The following is a 22,163-nucleotide window of genomic DNA, read 5'->3' on the forward strand; positions in this document are numbered from 1 at the left end:
AATGGGCGAGGTATTCACCAAAGAGAAGAAATTGGTAGATGTTGAGTCTGGAGAAGGGTGTGTAGATAGCCTGGGTCACATTGAGATCCAAAAAGACGAGGTGTTGGGTGTCTTAAAAATATTAAGGTAGATAAGTCCCCAGGGCGTGATGGGATCTACCCCAGAATACTGAAGGAGGCTGGAGAGGAAATTGCTGAGGCCTTGACAGAAATCTTTGGATCCTCACTGTCTTCAGGGGATGTCCCGGAGGACTGGAGAATAGCCAATGTTGTTCCTCTGTTTAAGAAGGGTAGCAAGGATAATCCAGGGAATTACAGGCCGGTGAGCCTTACTTCAGTGTAGGGAAATTACTGGAGGGAATTCTTAGAGACAGGATCAACTCCCATTTGGAAGCAAATGGACGTATTAGTGAGAGGCAGCATGGTTTTGTGAAGGGGAGGTCATGTCTCACTAACTTGATAGAGTTTTTCGAGGAGGTCACTAAGATGATTGATGCAGGTAGGGCAGTGGATGTTGTCTATATGGACTTCAGTAAGGCCTTTGACAAGGTCCCTCATGGTAGACTAGTACAAAAGGTGAAGTCGCATGGGATCAGGGGTGAGCTGGCAAGGTGGATACAGAACTGGCTTGGTCATAGAAGGCAGAGAGTAGCAATGGAAGGATGCTTTTCTAATTGGAGGGCTGTGACCAGTGGTGTTCCACAGGGATCAGTGCTGGGACCTTTGCTGGTTGTCGTATATATAAATGATTTGGAGGAAAATGTAACTGGTTTGATTAGTAAGTTGCAGACGACACAAAGGTTAGTGGAATTGCGGATAGCGATGAGGACTGTCAGAGGATACAGCAGGATTTAGATTGATTGGAGACTTGGGCGGAGAGATGGCAGATGGAGTTTAATCCGGACAAATGTGAGGTAATGCATTTTGGAAGGTCTAATGCAGGTAGGGAATATACAGTGAATGGTAGAACCCTCGAGTATTGAAAGTCAAAGAGATCTAGGAGTACAGGTCCACAGGTCACTGAAAGGGGCAACACAGGTGGAGAAGGCAGTCAAGAAGGCATACGGCATGCTTGCCTTCATTGGCCGGGGCATTGAGTATAAGAATTGGCAAGTCATGTTGCAGCTGTATAGAACCTTAGTTTGGCCACACTTGGAGTAAGTGTTCAATTCTGGTCACCACACTACCAGAAGGATGTGGAGGCTTTAGAGAGGGTGCAGAAGAGATTTACCAGAATGTTGCCTGGTATGGAGGGAATTAGCTATGAGGAGCGGTTGAATAAACCCGGGTTGTTCTCACTGGAACGAAGGAGGTTGAGGGGCGACCTGATAGAGGTCTACAAAATTATGAGGGGCATAGACAGAGTGGATAGTCAGAGGCTTTTCCCCAGGGTAGAGGGGTCAATTACTAGGGGGCATAGGTTTAAGGTGAGAGGGGCAAGGTTTAGAGTAGATGTACGAGGCAAGTTTTTACGCAGAGGGTAGTGGGTGCCTGGAACTCGCTACCAGAGGAGGTAGTGGAAGCAGGGACGATAGTGACATTTAAGGGGCATCTTGACAAATACATGAATAGGATGGGGATAGAGGGATACGGACCCAGGAAGTATAGAAGATTGTAGTTTAGTCGGGCAGCATGGTCGGCACGGGCTTGGAGGGCCGAAGGGCCTGTTCCTGTGCTGTACATTTCTTTGTTCTTTGTTCTATGGTTTCACATTCCTCCCCACTGGGCTATGGAAGAACAGCATCCAACACACTTGGGAATGCTATTGAACATTTTGTTGCTGTTGAAGTGCTATTCATGGTAGAAGTGTTGTACTCCAGGTTCTTATGGTACTTAAACTTCAGTATTGTGATGGTAGAAGCTGATGAATTGGCTGCTGATTGAGCTTTATCTTGTGCTTCTTGAGTGCTGTTGGAGAAGAATTGCATCACATTTATGTAGGGAGTGTGACTTGGGGAGTTGGGAGGAGAACCCTCTTAATTGCGGAATACTTGATCTCTGCTTCAGTTGCTATGGCATCTAATGTGGCAAGTCAAATTGATTTAAAAAAAAAAAAAAAAAACAACAACATTTTATTAAGGCATTTATGGCTGTCTCTGGGCTACCAAGGAGGCAAAGGCCAAAACGTCAGCCTCTCTCGCCCCCTGGCCTCTCGGGTCTTCTGACACTCAAAATCGCCACCTCTGGACTCGGTGCCACCCTTATCTTTAAAACCGTGGACAAGACATCGGCAAATCCCTGCCAGAATCACCACAGCTTCGGACATGCCCTCTCGCACACCGCCCACACCTGTGCTCCACCCCTTTAAAAAAACCTGCTCATCCGGGCCACCGAGATGTGTGCCCGATGGACCACCTTGAATTGTATCAGGCTGAGCCTGGCACATGATGAAGACGTGTTGACTCTACTACGAGCATCCTCCCATAAACCCGCCTCTAGTTCCTTGCCCAACTCATCCTCCCATTTACGCTTTACCTCCCCTATCTGGGTTCCCTCCCACTCCATAAGTTCTTTATAAATTTTCCGAGACCTTCCCCTTCCCCACCCCCATTTTTGAAATGGTGGTAGAAACGGAAAGTTCGAGACCTGCCTCCATACAAAGTCCTTCACCTGCAGATAGCGGAACCCATTCCCTCCTGGCAGTTCAAACAACTCCTCCAAATCCTCCAAACATGGAAAGCTCCCATCAATAAACAGATCTCCCAGCCTCTCAATCCCTAGTCTCTGCCACCTCCAAAACCCCCCATCCAACCTCCCCGGCACAAACTGGTGGTTCCCACAAATTGGAGCCCACACCGATGCTCGCTCCACTCCCATATGCTTCCACAACTGCCCCCAAACCCTCAGAGCTGCCACTACCACCGGGCTTGTGGAGTATCGAGCCTGTGAGAACGGCAGAGGTGCCGTTACCAATGCCCCTAAACATGTGCCCCTACATGATGCCACCTCCATCCGCTACCATAGCGATCCCTCCCCCACTACCCACTTCCTAATCATAGCTATATTTGCCGCCCAGTAATAATTCCTAAAGTTCGGTAAGGCCAGCCCATCACCCCCTCGGCTCCGCTCCAACAGCACCTTCCTTACTCACGGGGTTTAATCTGCACATAAAAACCCAGAGATCACCCCATTGACCCACTTAAAAACAGCTTTTGGGATAAAAATAGGGAGGCACTGGAAAATAGACAAAAATCTCGCGAGAACCGTCATTTTAGTCAAGTTACGTTTCTGGTCAAGGTCAAGCATGCAGTGACCACATGGTGGCACAGTGGTTAGCACTACTGCCTCATAGCGTCAGTGACCTGAGTTTGATTCCTGCCTTGGGAACTTGTCTGTGTGGAGATGATGCGTTCTTCCTGTGTCTGTGTGGGTTTCTTCCGGGTGCTCTGGTTTTGTACCACAGTCCAAAGATGTGCAGGTTAGATGGATTGGCCATGATCAATGCGCTGGGTTATGGATAGGGTGGTCAAATAGGCAGAGTGCACTTTCAAAGGGTTGGTGAAGACGAGGTGGGCGGAACAGTCTCTTTCTGTACTGTAGTGATTCTATTTAAAAAAAATTGACAATGGAGGATATGGCAATGGTAATGCTATTTAATGTGGATTTGAGGTGTTTAGATATTCTCTTGTTGGAGATGATCATTGCCTGGCACTTTGGCACAAATATTACCTGCCACCTGCTCCCTAACCCATTGTTGGATGTTGTTGCAGTCTTGCTCCATGTAGACATTCAGTGCTTGATTATTTGATCAGTTGCAAATGGAGCCTAACACTTGTGTTTATTACCAAACACCCCACCTCTGATTGTATGATTGAAAGGAAGGTCATTGATGAAGCAGCTGAAGATGGTTTAACCTAGGTTCCATTACCCTGAGGAACGCCAGCAATGTCCTGGGGCTGAGATAACTGAGCTTCAACAACTACAACCATCTTTTCTCATCTACCAGCCACTGGAGAATTTTCCCCTCGTTCCCTTTGGCTTTAGCGCTGCTAAAAGAAGAAAAGGATATTGAGTTTTTCACAATGTCCCTAAGAGCTTTCCGGTCAATGAAATAATTAATGACCGTTTGGTAGCATAGATGAAAAGCTTCAACAGGTCTTTTTTTACTGAATAAACTCATTTTTGAAATGTAGTAATACAGGAAATGTGGCACTGACTTACACAGCAAGATCCCGCAAACAGCTATTTGATAACTGCCAAATTCATTTTTTTGGGATGATATACGTTGTGGGATAAATTTTGGCCAGGGCACTGAAGAGTTTCCTTGCTGAAGCTGTTGAAGACAATTGTTCCATTGGATTGCCAACTGTAGTTTCTTATTCCTGGAGGTTGGATCATGTAACATTTGTTAACTTGTGCTCTAGATCGTCCAACAGATCAAGCAAAGATGTTTCCTGTGCTGCTACAACACTGACATTTACATGACATTGTGAAAGATTGGGTCTCCTTGATGCTACAGTTCATCAAATGTTATTTTGATGTTAAGGGTTGTCATTCTTGCCACAACTGAAATTCAGCTCTTTTGTCCAAGTTTAGATCAGGGCTGTGTGTGATTGGATCTGGAACTGCATATAGATGAGCAGGTTATTGCTGAATATATGCCTGTTGGTAGCAATGTTGATAACATCTTCCAACATTTTGCTGATGATTGAGGATCGACTAATGGGCAGGATTGGATTTGTTTTGCTTTTTGTCATGGACAGGTTCTAAATATACACTTGGGATTTCTACACAGCACCATGGAAGTGTTGTACCTTAGAATATCTTAGCTGGTTCTGGCGCATAGAACTCATAGGTCATGTGATGAAGCACCATTAGTTCCAATCTGAAGGGATGCATCCAACCAGAGTTGCAACCCTATCTAAATATGGTCTTCTGCAACTTGACAGCAAGGGAAGACGTGCAAAGACAGTGCTATGATATCAAACAAGAACAAAGAAATGTACAGCACAGGCCCTTCGGCCCTCCAAGTCATGCTGCCCGACTAAACTACAATCTTCTACACTTCCTGGGTCCGTATCCCTCTATTCCCATCCTATTCATGTATTTGTCAAGATGCCCCTTAAATGTCACTATCGTCTCTGCTTCCACCACCTCCTCCGGTAGCGAGTTCCAGGCACCCACTACCCTCGGACATCTACTCTAAACCTTGCCCCTCTCACCTTAAACCTATGCCCCCTAGTAATTGACCCCTCTACCCTGGGGAAAAGCCTCTGACTATCCACTCTGTCTATGCCCCTCATAATTTTGTAGACCTCTATCAGGTTGCCCCGCACCGCTCGATTCTCCTCCCATCTGCTTAAAAAAAGGTTTTGTCATTGAACCATCTTTCTTCTGTTCTAGTTGCCATCAGGATACTTTTCAGTACCTGGCATTTTTTGTTGCACATGATGGCAACAAAAGGAGAGGATATCGGATCATAGAACAATACAGTACAGAAGGTGACTATTCGGCCAATCCTGCCTGTGCCAGCTCTTTGAAAGAAGTATTCAATTATTCCCACTCTCCTGCCTTTTCTTCTTATCCTGCAAAACTTTCCTTTTTATGTATTTATACAATTCCTCTTTGAATGTCGCTATTGAATCTGTTTCTACCATCCTTTCAGACAGTGCACCCCAGATCATTGGAACTAAATGTTTTTAAAAACAAAAATCCACATTCCACCACTGGTTCCTTTGTGTCATTGGTAAAAATGTACATCCTATGATTTATTTTTAATGCTTTCTACCCTATCTCTCATCATGGTTTGAAGATTTTGCAGGAAAACTTCAAAACAATTTTTTGCTTTTGTCTCTCAACCAATGGATGCACAGGACAAACCAAAATCAGATCTGATTATGTCTGCCAATTAATACCCTGAATCACCAAAACTTTATGGCAGTGTGTGCATGTCTGGAAGGTAGTTCTCTGGGTGAGGATAAGTCCTTCTTCTCAATACTGGTAGATGAGTTTATAATAGTTCAGAGATTAAGTTTGAAAGCTATGTGGCTTCAAGAGAAAGATATATGTTTGACATTGCTGGATTCTTTGGAGGGGGGGGGGCACAATAAATGTGTGAATTCTAACAAGTAGCTTTTACTTTTTGATGTAAAGTGTGACTAATTTTGAGATATCCAGTCCTCCAAGCACATTCGTTCTTAAACTTGCCAAGTGACCATTCTTCATATGAATAGTGTGTAGGTCCCAATGTAGCTAACATTATAATTGCTGGGTAACGCTCATTTTACTGTCTGTGTGGAGGTTGCACAATCTGCCCGTGTCTGCGTGGGTTTCACCCCCACAACCCAAAGATTAGGTGGATTGGCCATGCCAAAGTGTCCCTTAATTGGAAAAAAAATAATTGGGTACTCTAAATTTAAAAAAAACCCTCTGGATCTTAAAGCTGATGTACTGGTTCCAATATTAACCAATCTCAGTGGAGACAAATTAACATCTGTGACATATTCAAAAAAGGAGATAAAAGTCAGCCAGGCTACAGACTGGCCACTCTCTCCAGCGCCATTTGCAGATTACTTGAATATATTGTTTATTTGCATATCATGGAGCACTTTGAAGCCCTCAATATCCTGGTAGATAGTCAGCATGGTTTTTGGTCAAAAAGATACATCAAAGCACAGCTTTACAGACTTGTTAAAACCATCTCCAATATGTATTCCACATTCAGCAGATAACATCCAAAGAGAACAAAGTTTTTGGGATTTCTGAGAGGAATCTTTGGTGTTGCAACAAAAATATCAGAGTTATAGCTTACCAAACATTTGTTTGTCCAATCCTGGTCAAGTTGTGTGTAGGATCTTTATATGGTGAGAGATATAAATAAAATTAAAACAATCCAAAGATGTGCACAATTCTGCACAAATCAGTATGGGAATACACCAAAGTCACATCCTTGATCATAGCTCAAGGAATCCCCAGCAAAGGAAGGAGAAAAATAGACTGCCATGTTCTCTGAGGTATGGAATGGACTGGTGGAAAGTGACAGCAACAAGTACCCGGTGCTCTCCAGCAATGACAAAATGTAAGGTAGCTATTCACACAAACTACAAACACCATTTGTTTCCAAGGCAGTGTATTAACAATCTTTCTTCTTGAGGGTAATTCCACAATAGAACAAGCTGCCAAAGGAAATAGTCACAGTCCCATCACTTAAAATCTACAAGATTATTTCCTTTCTAAGTTTTCATTATCAGGACTGCCTTATCAGCAGGTCATGCCTGTTTTTTACCCATGTAAACATTGGCGGAATAAGGATATTAGTTTGTGATGCTGACACACAAGCAGAAAAGGGCGGCACAGTAGTTAACACTACTGCCTCACAGCGCCAATGACCTGGATTAAATTCTGACCTTGGGTGACTGTGTGGAGTTTGCACTTTTTCCTGTATCTGTGTGGGTTTCCTCCGGGTACTCTAGTTTCCGCCCACAGTCCAAACATTAAATTATTTTTTTTCCCAATTAAGAGGTAATTTAGCGTGGCCAATCTACCTAGCCTGTACATGTTCGGTTGTGGGGGCGAGATCCACGCATACACTGGGAGAATGCGCAAACTCCACACGGACAGTGACCCAGGTCCGGGATCGAACCCGGGTCCTCGGAGCAATGAGGCACCAGTGCTAACTACTGCGCCACCATCACCCCTCCCACAGTCCAAGGTGGGGGTGTGGACCTAGGTAGGGTGCTCTTTCAGAGGGTTTTGTGCCGAATAGCCTTCTGCACTGTAGAGATTCTATGGATTTTATGAAAAACAAAATAAATGGAATGTGATGGTTGGTTTCTTTTGTTTCCCCAAAGAAACTGGCACAATATTTGGGCTCCATTAATATAATGGTGAGATTACTGTGGATGCATTTGGCTGATGGTAAACTGAATAGTTGAAGTACTTGGGTATCAGCTACTGAAGCAGGTTTGCTATTGTTGTTCTGTATGTGCATTTCCCGCATCACCTGCGATTATAGAACAGCTCTGCATGCTCTGTTGCTTTGAATTGGGTCTGGCTGCTTCTGAACTTACTTGGAAACAGATTGGCTTCTGCACTGGCTGTAGCGCCAACAGGTACTATAATGGAAATAGATTTCAAATTGTCAAAGTTTTGCATTGTACACTATAGTTTTGATCTGAAGACTGTCTTACTGCTTGTGACCACTTGGCTGCTTGTGTGACTTGTTAAAACTGCTAAATTCCCTGCAGTGGTAGAATTTATAATGTTTTACTATTCATGGGAAGATTTGTTCAGGTCAGAATGACCAAAACTTGAGTGTAAAATGTCAGTTGGAGAGTTCCCCTAATTCAATTCATGCTTCAGAATGACTTACTCACCCAATTTCTTTTTTTTTAAGTTTACAACAATAAGTAATTACGACAATATTTTATTGACTAATCTCACTGCTTTATTTATGCTTAGTGCAATCTAGTTATGAAGTAAATTTGACCATTTTACCCTTGTCATAGTTAGATTAATGGAAGCAATCACCATTACAGGAAGGACATTAGAACAGTGATGGGCAACCTCGGCAAGTGGGCAAGGCTGCATGAGTGGCCCTACTTCATCTCCACGTTTTGCAAGATTGAAACCATGCATGTTCACTAACCATGACTCCATGAATAAGATTAAATACATTAAAAAAAAAACACATTTTATTAAAGCATTTGCAATTAAGGCATTTTTAACAACAATTTCAAGAGAAAACACAACAAAGTAAGTCCACCCCCCCCCCCCCCCCAACCAACAACCACACCCTGCCAACATGGCTTACACACCCACTTCTCCAGTCCTCTCTTCCACTCACTAATCCCGCCTCAACCATCCGCCCAAGATTAAATACATTTAAAACATGCCGAATATTTCCTAATGAGTTATAGAAAATACTTAATGATCTATATCTTAATAGAACTGTCATCAACTTCAAATGGTAAAAATAAAATATTAATGCGTTGAATGCAGAGGGAGTGAACGGCTCTAACAGGCAATGTCATGTGCAATCAGCGCCTATCTCACTTCAGTTGTCCTTGCTTAATGTGTTTCATAGAATTTACAGTGCAGAAGGAGGCCATTCAGCCCATCCAGTCTGCACCGGCCCTTGGAAAGAGCACCCTATTTAAGCCCACACCACCACCCTATCCGAGTAACCCCACCTAACTTTTTGGACACCCAAGGGCAATTTAGCATGACCAATCCACCAAACCTGCATATCTTTGGACTGTGGGAGGAAACTGGAGCACCCGGAGGAAACCCACGCAGACACTGGGAGAACGTGCAGACTCCGCAAAGACAGTGGCCCAAGTCGGGAATCTAACCTCGGACCCTGGAGCTGTGAAGCAACAGTGTTAACCACTGTGCTACCGTGCATTAGAATGATGGAAAAGGTACAGGGAAAATTCACCAGAATTACAGCCAGTATAGCTAACAGTTCTGAATAAGGTTTGAGGGTTATTAGTGGAAAATTATTTCCACTGTTTGATGAATTGATAATATGGGCACAGTCTCCGCAATACCATGACAGATGAGGAATATGGGAGGTTATGAGGGGAAATGGCAGAGTTATAAAATTTAAGTGGCTACCTGTATATAAACAATGAGCACTGACGGATCTCTTCCTCTATATAATTCATGGCAAAGCAGTTTTGTGGGAGTGGGTGTTGAAATATGGCCCCATATATAATTAATTTACATATATATTTATAGTTTATTTAAATTCAAATGGTACTGATTTTTAATACTTGGTATAATTTTATGACTTTAAAGAATTGACATACAATCCTACAAATGTTGTCGAAATTCTGATTTTCAGGTCCTTGAGGACAATCAATATCCAGAAAATATCAATGTAGTTGAATTAAAATCGCATTGCAATTTTCTACTTAATTCGATTGTGTTTTAGCATTATCATATTACCCAGGAAAGACCTAGTGCTTTGCAAATCTCTAATCATGTCTTCTGGCAACCTGCTGATACCATTTGCTTTTCTTAATATTAGCATTAATCTTCTTGTTCATTTCTCTCCTTTACACACCAAAAGAAAAATATATAACTAATCCGGTTGGTATTATGTAAGGAGGATTCTCCAACATTCAATCCTTGACCAAATCTTAATTTGCCATTTTCCTACTCATCACCATTCTCCATACCATGTTTATACTCTTCATTCACTCCGCCACCGGGCCACGTTTGGGTTAAGATGCAGTTGTTTGTAATTTTTTTAATTCTTTTTCATCATGGTATTGAACTTTATAATGCATTGTAGAAGTAGATGGTGCTTGAAATTGTAATCAAGAAAGAAGGAAGAGAAGTCACTTTGGAATAAAAATCTTGGTGTAAGTAATGGTTGCCATGAAGCTACTGAATTGTGGTTTTAAAAACATCCATCTTGTTCACTAATATCCTTTAGAAAGGAAAGCTGCCATTCTTTCCTGCTATGACCTAAATATGACTCCAGACCCAGAGCAAAAGATGGTTGATTCTTAACTCCCCTCTTCAGTGGCCTAGCAAGCCATTCAACGATATCTATCTGGTACGATAAACTCAAATGAAAATAAAACCGAGCAGATCCCTCTACATCAAATTATCCATGGGACACGACAATGTTTTTAAAAAATGTGTTTATGGGATGTGGGTGTCGCTGGTTGGGCCAGCATTTATTGCCCATCCCTGAGGACAATTAAGAGTCACCCACATTGCTGTGGATCTGGAGTCACAGGTAGGCCAGACGAGGTAAGGATGACAAATTTCATTCCCGAAAGGATATTAGTTACCCAGGTGGGTTTTTATGGCAATCAACAATGGTTTCATGGTCATCTTTAGACTTTTAATTCCAGATTTTTATTGAATTCAAATTTCACCATCTGCCATGGTAGGTTTCGAACCCGGATCCCCAGAGCATGACTCTGGGCCTCTGGATAATTAGTCCAGAAGCAATACAATTCTGCCACTGCCTCCCCAGCCCAGTCAACCTTGTACACCCAGCCCAGTCAACTTTGCATCATATTAGGCACTGAATACAACAGTGGTGCCCCAGCCGAGTCAACCCTGCAAAGTCCTCCTGACTATTACTTGGGGATTGTGCCAAAATTGGGAGAGCTATTCCACAGTCCAGTCAAACCATAGCCTGATGTGGTCACACTCACCAAATCATGTTTTTACAGCTAAATATGCCAACAGGACCCACCAAGGTCAGAGGCACTGTGGTACAGAAATCCTCAACGTTGACTCCAGGCCTCATGAAGCCTCATGATGTCAGGTTAGGCATGGACAAGGAACCCTTGATTACCATCTACTGCTCTCTCTCAACAGTTGAATCCTCCTTATAGAACACCACCTGGAAGAAGTATTGAGGGGAGGGAGGGTACAGAAATTGGTCCCAAGTAGAGGACATAAATGTCCATTATCAAGAATGGTTCAGTAACATCATTAATGATTGAACTGGCTGTGTCTTGAAGGAGACAGTTGCCAGTATGGGCGTGTTTCAACAATTTGCCTTCTGGAGATGCATCTGTTCATGGTAGTATTGGCAGGTGAAGATGGAAACCAAATTCCATCTTCATATTGAGGACTGTGGTGTTATCCTGTAATAGCTACATTCTAAGTGAAATAGATTTAGGACATGTCCAGCTGCTGAAAACTGGTATCCATGCAGTGCTCTGAGCTTTCAGCAGCAGCAGAATTATGTAGAATCATAGAATTTACAGTGCAGAAGGAGGCCATTCGGCCCATCGAGTCTGCACCGGCTCTTGGAAAGAGCACCCTACCCAAGTCCACCTGGGCTAATGTACTACCACAATCTATGACATAACTTTCACTGTAACATTGTCATCAAGCTAGGGGATCACCCCTGGTTCAGCGAAGTGTGTAAGAGCGGCACGGTGTCGCAGTGGTTAGCACTGCTCCCTCACAGCTCCAGGGTTCCGAATTCAATTCCAGCCTCGGGTGACTGTCTGTGCAGAGTTTGCACTCCCCCCCCCCCCCCCCCCCCCCCCCCCCCCCCCCCCCCCCCCCCCCCCCCCCCGTCTGGGTGGGTTTCCTCCGGGTGCTCCGGTTTCCTCCCACAGTCCAAAGATGTGCAGGTTAGGTGAATTTTGATGTGTTGGGTGCTCTGGATCCGTGGAACACATACAGGCCACCAACACTTAAAATAGTGCAACACTTTTATTCAGTCAGAAACTGTTAAACATGCGTTCACTGTGGGTTAACACGGTATTAGATTGAACAAAGACCTATGCCTTGTCCTAACCAGTCTATGCAGCACATGGTGTAGATCTGTGCTGCAAGCTGTAAGCTCTGTCCTACTAGGAGGCTGCATCTCGAATGAGCGGGAACTCTGATGCCCCTGTCTTTATAGTGAGTGTGCTCTAACTGGTGATTGGCTGCGGTGTTGTGTGTGTTGATTGGTCCCACTGTGTCCATCAGTGTGTGTGTGTATCTGCACCATGATATACTAGTGTATATTATGACAAATTTGCTATGCTAAATTGCCCCTAGGTGGGATTGCGGGGATAGGGCGGGGGAATGGGTCTGTAGGGAGTGCTCTTTCAGAGTGTCGGTGCAGACTTGATGGGCCGAATGGCCTCCTTCTGCACTGCAGGGATTCTATAATTCTATCACCAGACATACCCAAATATGCAATGTCAACCTAATGATCCCAGCACAAAACCACATGTGTGCTTAAAAAGTGAAAGCAACATGCAATAGATAGAGCTAGAGATCCCACAACTGACATATCTGAACAAAGCTTGGCAATCAGTCCACATCTGGACTGTGGGTAGAAAATTAACAACTGGAGGGAGTGCCACCAAACTTCCTGTAGACTGAGTGGTCACATGGCGTGAGGAAAGGATCATGTGTCAGGAACACGAGCAGAGTGGAAGCATGTAGGAGCTGCTCAGAGTACTTAAACCCAAAAAGGAGATGAGAAGTTGTTTAGGGTGTTCTTATAGCTTTCTACTACTTGACCGTAGCGGAGTGCATGATTTTGTAATTGGGCTTCAATATTGATATGTTCTACAAATAAGGAACTTAAAACAACGGCGACGTATCTATACAGCAGCTTTAAAGTAAGGTGCCTCTCAAAAGCATTATAAAACAAAATATGACACCATGAGATATTAAGAACATAGAACTGTACAGCACAGTACAGGCCCTTCGACCCACGATGTTGTGCCGAACTAGTCTGAAACTAAGATCAAATCAACCTACTCCCAATCATCCTCGTGCACTCCATATGCGAAGGAGGAGATTGCTGCGCCGTTGTCGATGATCTTTGCGTCCTCACTCTCCACTGGAGGAGTATCGGATGATTGGAGGGAGGCGAATGTTGTTCCCCTATTCAAAAAATGGCAGTAAGGAAATCCCTGGGAATTACAGACCCATCAGTCTTGCGTCTGTGGTGAGCAAAATATTGGAAAGGATTCTGAGAGATGGGATTTATGATTATTTAGAAAAAAATAGTTTGATTAAAGATAACCAGCATAGCTTTGTGAGGGGTCTCACAAGCCTCATTGAATTCTTTGAGGATATGATGAGACACATTGATGATGGTCGGGCAGTGGATGTGCTGTATATGGATTTAAGTAAGGCATTTGATAAGGTTCCCCATGGTAGGCTCATTCAGAAAGTTAGGGGGCATGGGATCCAGGGAAATTTGGCTGTCTGGATACAGAATTGGCTGGCCGAAAGAAGACAGTGAGTGGTAGTGGATGGAAAGTATTCCGCCTGGAGGTCGGTGACCAGTGGTGTCCTGCAAGGATCTGTTCTGGGACCTCTGCTCTTTGTGGTTTTTATAAATGACTTGGATGAGGAAGTGGAAGGGTGGGTTAGTAAGTTTGCCAATGACATGAAGGTTGGTGGAGTTGTAGACAGTGTTGAGGATTGTTGCAGGCTACAACAGGACATTGACAGGATGCAGAGCTGGGCTGAGAAATGGCAGATGGAGTTCAACCTTGATAAATGTGAAGTGATTCATTTTGGAAGTTTGAATTTGAATGCTGAATACAGGGTTAAAGGCAAGATTCTTGGAAGTGTGGAGGAACAGTGGGATCTTGGGGTCCACGTACATAGATCCCTCAAAGTTGCCACCTAGGTTGATAAGAAGGCGTATAGTGTATTGGCTTTCATTAACAAGGGGATTGAGTTAAAGAGCCGCGAGGTTTTGCTGCAACTTTATAAAACTCTAATTAGACCACACTTGGAATATTGTGTCCAGTTCTGGTCGCCTCATAGGAAGGATGTGGGTGCTTTGGAGAGGGTACAGAGCAGATTTACCAGGATGCTGCCTGGACTGGAGGGCATGTCTTATGAAGAAAGGTTGAGGGAGCTAGGGCTTTTCTCACTGGAGCGAAGAAGGCAGAGAGGTGACTTGATAGAGGTGGACAAGGTGATGAGAGGCATGGATAGAGTGGATAGCCAGAGACTTTTCCCCAGGGTGGAAATGGCTGTCACGTGGGGACATAATTTTAAGGTGATTGGAGGAAGGTATAGGGGAGATGTCAGAGGTAGGTTCTTTACACAGAGAGTGGTGGGTGTGTGGAATGCACTGCCAGCAGAGGTGGTGGAGTCAAGTCAATAGGGACGTTTAAGCGACTCTTAGACAAGCACATGGACAGCAGTAAATTGAAGGGGTGTAGGTTAGGTTGATCTTAGATTAGGATAAATGGTCGGCACAACATCGTGGGCTGAAGGGCCTGTACTGTTCTATGCCTATCCAATAACCGCTTGAAAGTTCCTAAAGTGTCCGACTCCACTACCATGCCCCAACCACTCGGAGTAAAGAACCTACCTCTGACATCCCTCCTATATCTTCCACCATGAACCTTATAGTTATGCCTCCTTGTAACAGCTACATCCACCCGAGGAAAAAGTCGCTGAATGTCCACTCTATCTATCCCTCTCATCATCTTATACACCTCAATTAAGTCACCTCTCATCCTCCTGCGCTCCAATGAGAAAAGCCCTAGCTCCCTCAACCTTTCCTCATAAGACCTATCCTCCAAACCAGGCAGCATGCTGGTAAATCTCCTTTGCACCCTTTCCAATGCTTCCACATCCTTCCTATAGTGAGGTGACCAGAACTGCGCACAATACTCCAAATGTGGTCTAACCAAGGTCTTGTACAGTTGCAGCATAACCTCCTGGCTCTTAAACTCAATCCCCCTGTTAATAAATGCTAACACACGATAGGCTTTCTTCACGGCTCTATCCACTTGGGTGGCAACTTTCGGAGATCTATGGACATGAACTCCGAGATCTCTCTGCTCCTCCACATTATTCAGAACCCTGCCGTTAACCATGTAATCGGCATTCAAATTTGTCCTACCAAAATGAATCACCTCACACTTATCAGGGTTAAATTCCATCTGCCACTTTTCAGCCCAGCTCTGCACCCTATCAATGTCTCTTGCAGCCTACAACAGCCCTCCTCACTATCCACTACTCCAACAATCTTGGTGTCATCAGCAAATTTACTAACCCAACCTTCAACTCCATAATCCAAGTACGGGTCACAGGGAGCGGAGCTGTCAGGGTGCGGGGCACAGGGAGCAGAGCTGTCGGGGTGCAGGGCACAGGGAGTGGAGCTGTCTGGGTGTGGGGCACGGAGCAGAGCAGTCAGGGAGCGGGGGACAGGGAGCAGAGCTGTCAGGGTGTGGGGCACCGGGAGCAGAGGTGTCCGGGTGCGGGCCACAGGGAGCAGAGTTGTCAGGGTGCGGGGCACCGGGAGCAGAGGTGTCAGGGTGGGGGGCACCGCGAGCAAAGGTGTCAGGGTGCGGGGCACAGGGAGTGGAGCTTTCAGGGTGCGGGGCACAGGGAGCAGAGGTGTCAGGGTGCGGGGCACAGGGAGCAGAGGTGTCAGGGTGCGGGTCACAGGGAGCAAAGGTGTCAGGGTGAGGGGCACAGTGAGCAGAGCTGTCGGGGTGCTGGGCACGGAGCAGAGGTGTCGGGGTGCGGGGCACAGGGAGCAGAGCTGTCAGTGTGCGAGGTACAGGGAGCAGAGGTGTCCGGGTGCGTGGCAGAGGGAGCAGAGCTGTCAGTGTGCGGGGTACAGGGAGCAGAGGTGTCCGGGTGCGGGGCACAGGGAGCAGAGCTGTCAGTGTGCGAGGTACAGGGATGGAGGTGTCCGGGTTGCGGGGCACAGGGAGCGGAGCTGTCAGGTTGCATGGCACAGGGAGCAGAGCTGTCAGTGTGTGAGGTACAGGGAGCAGAGGTGTCCGGGTGCGGGGCAGAGGGAGCAGAGCTGTCAGTGTGCGGGGTACAGGGAGCAGAGGTGTCCGGGTGCGGGGCACAGGGAGCAGAGCTGTCAGTGTGCGAGGTACAGGGATGGAGGTGTCCGGGTTGCGGGGCACAGGGAGCGGAGCTGTCAGGTTGCATGGCACAGGGAGCAGAGCTGTCAGTGTGCGAGGTACAGGGAGCAGAGGTGTCAGGGTGCGGGGCACAGGGAGCAGAGGTGTCAGGGTGCGGGGCACAGGGAGCAGAGGTGTCAGGGTGCGGGGCACAGGGAGCAGAGCTGTCGAGGTGCGGGGCAGAGGTGGCAGGGTGGGGGCACAGGGAGCTGAACTGTCAGGGCGCGGGGCACAGTGAGCAGAGGTGTCAGGCTGCGGGGCACAGTGAGCAGAGCTGTCGGTGTGCGAGGTACAGGGAGCAGAGGTGTCCGGGTTGCGGGGCACAGGGAGCGGAGCTGTCAGGGTGCGGCTCACAGGGAGCGGAGCTGTCAGGGTATGGGGTACAGGGAGCAGAGCTGTCAGGGTGCGGGGCACAGGGAGCAGAGCTGTCAGGGTGCGTGGCATGGAGCGGAGCTGTCAGGGTGCGGGGCACAGGGAGCAGAGTTGTCAGGGTGCGGGGCACAGGGAGCGGAGGTGTCAGGGTGCGGGACACAGGGAGCAGAGCTGTCAGGGTGCGGGGCACAGGGAGCAGAGCTGTCAGGGTGCGGGGCACAGGGAGCGGAGGTGTCGGTGCAGGGCACAGGGAGCAGAGCTGGCGGGGTGCGGGGCACAGGGAGCAGCGGTGTTGGTGCGGGGCACAGGGAGCAGAGGTGTCAGGGTGCGGGTCACAGGGAGCAAAGGTGTCAGGGTGAGGGGCACAGTGAGCAGAGCTGTCGGGGTGCTGGGCACGGAGCAGAGGTGTCGGGGTGCGGGGCACAGGGAGCAGAGCTGTCAGTGTGCGAGGTACAGGGAGCAGAGGTGTCCGGGTGCGTGGCAGAGGGAGCAGAGCTGTCAGTGTGCGGGGTACAGGGAGCAGAGGTGTCCGGGTGCGGGGCACAGGGAGCAGAGCTGTCAGTGTGCGAGGTACAGGGATGGAGGTGTCCGGGTTGCGGGGCACAGGGAGCGGAGCTGTCAGGTTGCATGGCACAGGGAGCAGAGCTGTCAGTGTGTGAGGTACAGGGAGCAGAGGTGTCAGGGTGCGGGGCAGAGGGAGCAGAGCTGTCAGTGTGCGAGGTACAGGGATGGAGGTGTCCGGGTTGCGGGGCACAGGGAGCGGAGCTGTCAGGTTGCATGGCACAGGGAGCAGAGCTGTCAGTGTGCGAGGTACAGGGAGCAGAGGTGTCAGGGTGCGGGGCACAGGGAGCAGAGGTGTCAGGGTGTGGGGCACAGGGAGCAGAGGTGTCAGGGTGCGGGGCACAGGGAGCAGAGCTGTCGAGGTGCGGGGCAGAGGTGGCAAGGTGGGGGCACAGGGAGCTGAACTGTCAGGGCGCGGGGCACAGTGAGCAGAGGTGTCAGGCTGCGGGGCACAGTGAGCAGAGCTGTCGGTGTGCGAGGTACAGGGAGCAGAGGTGTCCGGGTTGCGGGGCACAGGGAGCGGAGCTGTCAGGGTGCGGCTCACAGGGAGCGGAGCTGTCAGGGTATGGGGTACAGGGAGCAGAGCTGTCAGGGTGCGGGGCACAGGGAGCAGAGCTGTCAGGGTGCGTGGCATGGAGCGGAGCTGTCAGGGTGCGGGGCACAGGGAGCAGAGTTGTCAGGGTGCGGGGCACAGGGAGCGGAGGTGTCAGGGTGCGGGACACAGGGAGCAGAGCTGCCAGGGTGCGGGGCACAGGGAGCAGAGCTGTCAGGGTGCGGGGCACAGGGAGCGGAGGTGTCGGTGCAGGGCACAGGGAGCAGAGCTGGCGGGGTGCGGGGCACAGGGAGCAGCGGTGTTGGTGCGGGGCACAGGGAGCAGCGGTGTCGGTGCTGGGCACAGAGCAGAGCTGTCTGGGTGCGGGGCACAGGGAGCAACGGTGTCTGTGCGGGGCACAGGGAGCAACGGTGTCTGGTTGCGGGGCATAGGGAGCAGTGCTGTCAGGGTGCGGGGCACAGGAGGCAGAGTTGTCAGGGTAGCGCCACAGGGAGCAGAGCTGTCAGGGTGCGGGGCACGGAGCAGAGCTGTCAGGGTGCGGGGCATAGGGAGCAGACGTGTCTGGATGTGGGGCACAGGGAGTAGAGGTGTTGGGTTGCGGGGCACGGAGCAGAGCTGTCCGGGTGCGGAGCACGGAGTGGAGGTGTCGGTGCGGGGCACATGGAGCAGAGCTGTAAGGGTGCGGGGCACAGGGAGCGGAGGTGTCGGTGCGTGGCACAGGGAGCAGAGCTGTCAGGGTGCGGGGCACACGGTGCAGAGCTGTCTGGGTGCAGGCTACAGGGAGCAGAGCTGTCGGGGTGCGGGGCACAGGGAGCGGAGGTGTCGGTGCGGGGCATGGAGCGGAGGTGTCGGTGCGGGGCACAGGGAGCAGAGCTGTCAGCGTGCGGGGCACAGGGAGCAGGGCTGTCAGCGTGCGGGGCACAGGGAGCAGACGTGTCTGGGTGTGGGGCACGGAGTAGAGGTGTTGGGTTGCCGGGTACAGGGAGCAGAGGTGTCGTGATGTGGGGCACGGAGCGGAGGTGTCGGTGTGGGGCACAGGGAGCAGAGCTGTCAGCGTGCGGGGCACAGGGAGCAGACGTGTCTGGGTGTGGGGCACAGGGAGTAGAGGTGTTGGGTTGCCGGGTACAGGGAGCAGAGGTGTCGTGATGTGGGGCACGGAGCGGAGGTGTCGGTGCGGGGCACAGGGAGCAGAGCTGTCAGCGTGCGGGTCACAGGGAGCAGACGTGTCTGGGTGTGGGGCACAGGGAGTAGAGGTGTTGGGTTGCCGGGTACAGGGAGCAGAGGTGTCGTGATGTGAGGCACGGAGCGGAGGTGTCGGTGCGGGGCACAGGGAGCAGAGCTGTCAGGGTGCGGGGCACAGGGAGCAGAGGTGTCTGGGTGTGGGGCACAGGGAGTAGAGGTGTTGGGTTGCAGGGCACTGAGCGGAGCTGTCAGGGTGCGGGGCACAAGGGGCAGAGCTGTCGGTGCGGGGCACGGAGCGGAGCTGTCAGGGTGCGGGGCACAGGGAGCAGAGCTGTCAGTGTGCGGGGCACAGGGAGCAGAGCTGTCAGGGTGTGGGGCACGGAGTAGATGTGTTGGGTTGCGGGGTACAGGGAGCAGAGGTGTCGGGATGCGGGGCACGGAGTGGTGGTGTCGGTCCAGGGCACAGAGCAGAGCTGTCAGGATGCGGGGCACGGAGCGGAGGTGTCGGTGCGGGGCACGGAGCAGAGCTGTCAGGGTGCGGGCACAGGGAGCGGAGGTGTCAGGGTGCGGGACACAGGGAGCAGAGCTGCCAGGGTGCGGGGCACGGGGAGCAGAGGTGTCTGGTTGTGGGGCACGGAGTAGAGGTGTTGGGTTGTGGGGTACAGGGAGCAGAGGTGTCGTGATGTGGGGCACGGAGCGGAGGTGTCGGTGCGGGGCACAGGGAGCAGAGCTGTCAGCGTGCGGGGCACAGGGAGCAGACGTGTCTGGGTGTGGGGCACAGGGAGTAGAGGTGTTGGGTTGCCGGGTACAGGGAGCAGAGGTGTCGTGATGTGAGGCACGGAGCGGAGGTGTCGGTGCGGGGCACAGGGAGCAGAGCTGTCAGGGTGCGGGGCACAGGGAGCAGAGGTGTCTGGGTGTGGGGCACAGGGAGTAGAGGTGTTGGGTTGCAGGGCACTGAGCGGAGCTGTCAGGGTGCGGGGCACAAGGGGCAGAGCTGTCGGTGCGGGGCACGGAGCGGAGCTGTCAGGGTGCGGGGCACAGGGAGCAGAGCTGTCAGGGTGCGGGGCACAGGGAGCAGAGCTGTCAGGGTGCGGGGCACAGGGAGCAGAGCTGTCAGGGTGTGGGGCACGGAGTAGATGTGTTGGGTTGCGGGGTACAGGGAGCAGAGGTGTCGGGATGCGGGGCACAGGGAGTGGTGGTGTCGGTCCAGGGCACAGAGCAGAGCTGTCAGGATGCGGGGCACGGAGCGGAGGTGTCGGTGCGGGGCACGGAGCAGAGCTGTCAGGGTGCGGGCACAGGGAGCGGAGGTGTCAGGGTGCGGGACACAGGGAGCAGAGCTGCCATGGTGCGGGGCACGGGGAGCAGAGGTGTCTGGTTGTGGGGCACGGAGTAGAGGTGTTGGGTTGCGGGGTACAGGGAGCAGAAGTGTCGGGATGCGGGGCACAGGGAGCGGAGGTGTCGGTGCGGGGCACGGAGCAGAGCTGTCAGGGTGCGGGGCACAGGGAGCGGAGGTGTCAGTTCGGGGCCCAGGGAGCAGAGCTGTTAGGGTGCGGGGCACAGGGAGCGGAGGTGTCAGTGCGGGGCACGGAGCAGAGCTGTCAGGGTGCAGGGCACAGGGAGCAGAGGTGTCTGGTTGTGGGGCACAGGGAGTAGAGGTGTCGGGTTGCGGGCTACAGGGAGCGGAGGTGTCGGTCAACAGAGGGTGGAGGGACTGCGGGGCGGGAACCAAAGCATCGGGAGTCGAGGGTGTGTGTGTGGTGGGGAAGATGAGAGTGTGTGAGGAGGGAAGAGAGGAGTGTGGGGAGGGAGTGAGAGGGCGAAGGAGGAGCGAGTGGGGGAGAGTGAGCTGTTTGAAATTCGTTATTTTCTTTTTGAAGCCTGTTCTAGATAGCAATGGTTGTGAATTTCGAAGATGCTTTCTGAGGAGTCTTGTCGAGTTCCTGCAGTGCATCTTGTAGATGGTACATACTGCTGCCACAGTATGTTGATGTTGGAGGGAGTGAATGTTTGTGGAAGGGGTAGTAATGAAACGTGCTGCTTTCTCTGGAAGATATTGAGGTTCTTGAGTGTTGGCGCTGCACCCATCTAGGCAAATAGAGAATATTCCATCTAACTTGTGTCTCGTAGATGGTGGACAGGCTTTGGGAAGTCAAGAGGTGAGTTACTTGCTGCTAAGCAGCAGAAGCTGCATGTGATAGTTTGTGATGAGCAATTCCATAACCAACAGATCATATCTCAGCTCTGCAGTCCTCCCACAACTAGTCGTGCATGGTGGTGGACAATGAAACAACTAACTGGGGGACAAGGCTTCACAAATATCCCCATCCTTCATGATGAGAGAGCCCAGAACATCAGTGAAAAAGATAGAGGCTGATCAGCCAGAAGTGCCGAGTGGATGATCCATCACAACCTCCACCTGAGGTCCCCAGCATCATCAATGCCAGTATTCATTCAATTCGATTCACTGCACACAATGTCAAGAAACAACTGAAGGCACTGGATAGTGCCAAGGCTACAGGTTCTGACAGCTTTCTGGCAATAGTACTGAAGCTCAAGAACTAGCCATCCCCTAAACAAGCTGTTCCAGTACAGCTACAATCCTGGCATCTACCTGGCAATGTGAAAAATTGCCAAGGTATGTCCTGTCCACAAAAAGCAGGGCAAATCCAACCTGGCCAATTATGCCCTACTCTTGATCATCAGCAAAATGATGAAGTGTTGTTGACAGCGCTATCAAGCGGCATTTACTCAGCAATAACCTGCTCGTGGATGCAGAGTTTGGATTCCGCTAGGTCCACTCAGCTCCTGCCCTCGTTATAGCCTTGGTACAAATATGGACTAAAGACCTGAGCTCAAGAGGTGAGATCCTTGACATTGAGGCAGCATTTGACAGAGTATGGCATCAAGGAGCCCTGGCAAATTTGGAGTCAATGAAAATCGGATTAGTAAGTTTGCGGATGACACCAAGGTTGGTGGAGTGGCAGATAGTGTTGAGGATTGTCAGAAGATACAGAAGGACATAAATAGATTGGAGACTTGGGCAGAGAAATGGCAAATGGAGTTTAATCCGGACAAATGTGAGGTAATGCATTTTGGTAGGTCTAACATAGAGGGGAAATATACCGTAAATGGCAAAGCTCTTAGGAATATAGAAAGTCAGAGAGATCTGGACGT

The 22,163-nt window shown here is 49.8% G+C and overlaps 1 protein-coding gene across 11 annotated transcripts in view; it reads left to right on the forward strand.

Moving 5' to 3' along the window:
• The window catches only part of numb (NUMB endocytic adaptor protein), a 277,518-nt gene that overhangs the window by 67,722 nt on the left and 187,633 nt on the right, over positions 1–22,163 (forward strand). The window contains exon 1 of one of the 11 annotated variants that reach the window (XM_072487779.1): positions 5,423–5,440. The exons of the other annotated variants lie outside the window; for them this stretch is intronic. The gene's annotated coding sequence lies outside the window, so the exon portion shown is untranslated. Of the gene's footprint in view, positions 1–5,422; positions 5,441–22,163 lie in introns of those variants that run through there. 11 annotated transcript variants of the gene reach the window in all.

The sequence above is a fragment of the Scyliorhinus torazame genome, chromosome 2, assembly GCF_047496885.1.
Source record: "Scyliorhinus torazame isolate Kashiwa2021f chromosome 2, sScyTor2.1, whole genome shotgun sequence".
Lineage (NCBI taxonomy): Eukaryota > Metazoa > Chordata > Chondrichthyes > Carcharhiniformes > Scyliorhinidae > Scyliorhinus > Scyliorhinus torazame.